The following is a 772-nucleotide window of genomic DNA, read 5'->3' on the forward strand; positions in this document are numbered from 1 at the left end:
AAAGGACTGGATGAGGGTGGAGGAGACCAGGACCAGCAGCTCCTGAGCTCTAACCTCTGCTGGTCCTTCCTCCTGATGGTGTCCATGTTTTCTGCATTAAGAGTACTTTTACCTGAATCCTGACTGCAGTACTTACTAGTAACCGAGTACTTGTACACTGTAGTACTGCTTCTCTTCCTACTGTAACTCTCTCCTGCAGGTCTCCTGCTACCACCATTCCACCTCTGCAGCTCATCCAGAATGCAGCAGCTCCACTGGTCTTTAACCTTCCTAAGTTCTCCCTCACTCCTCCACTCCTCCGCTCTCTTCACTGGTACCGGTGGCTCATCCAGTTCTAAACATGGTGCTAAGGTACCGTGCTGTGAATGGATGGGGTCCAGCTTACATCCAGGACCTGGTCCAACCCGACATCCCGACCTCTGACCTCTCCGCTCTGCACGTGATAAACTGCTTGTTCCTCCTCACTGAGAGCAAAACACTCGACTAGATCTCCACTCTTTGCTGTCCTGCTCCTAAATGGTGGAAGGAGGTCTGTGAAGACATCAGGACCACAGAGAGCCTTCACATCTTCAGACTAAAGACACACCTCTTCAGACTCTACCTCCACTAACACACTAACTAACTGGAGCAGTTAAACTTCTTGTTTCTTGTTCTTCTGAGTTTGTTTCTTATGGTTAAATGTTCTTATTGTAAGTCGCTTTGGATAAAAGCGTCAGATAAGTGACGTGTGATGTGATGGAATGTAATCACGTGTCCGTTCTTCTTCTTCTCT

Source organism: Gasterosteus aculeatus, chromosome 4, assembly GCF_964276395.1.
Source record: "Gasterosteus aculeatus chromosome 4, fGasAcu3.hap1.1, whole genome shotgun sequence".
Classification (NCBI taxonomy): Eukaryota; Metazoa; Chordata; class Actinopteri; order Perciformes; family Gasterosteidae; genus Gasterosteus; species Gasterosteus aculeatus.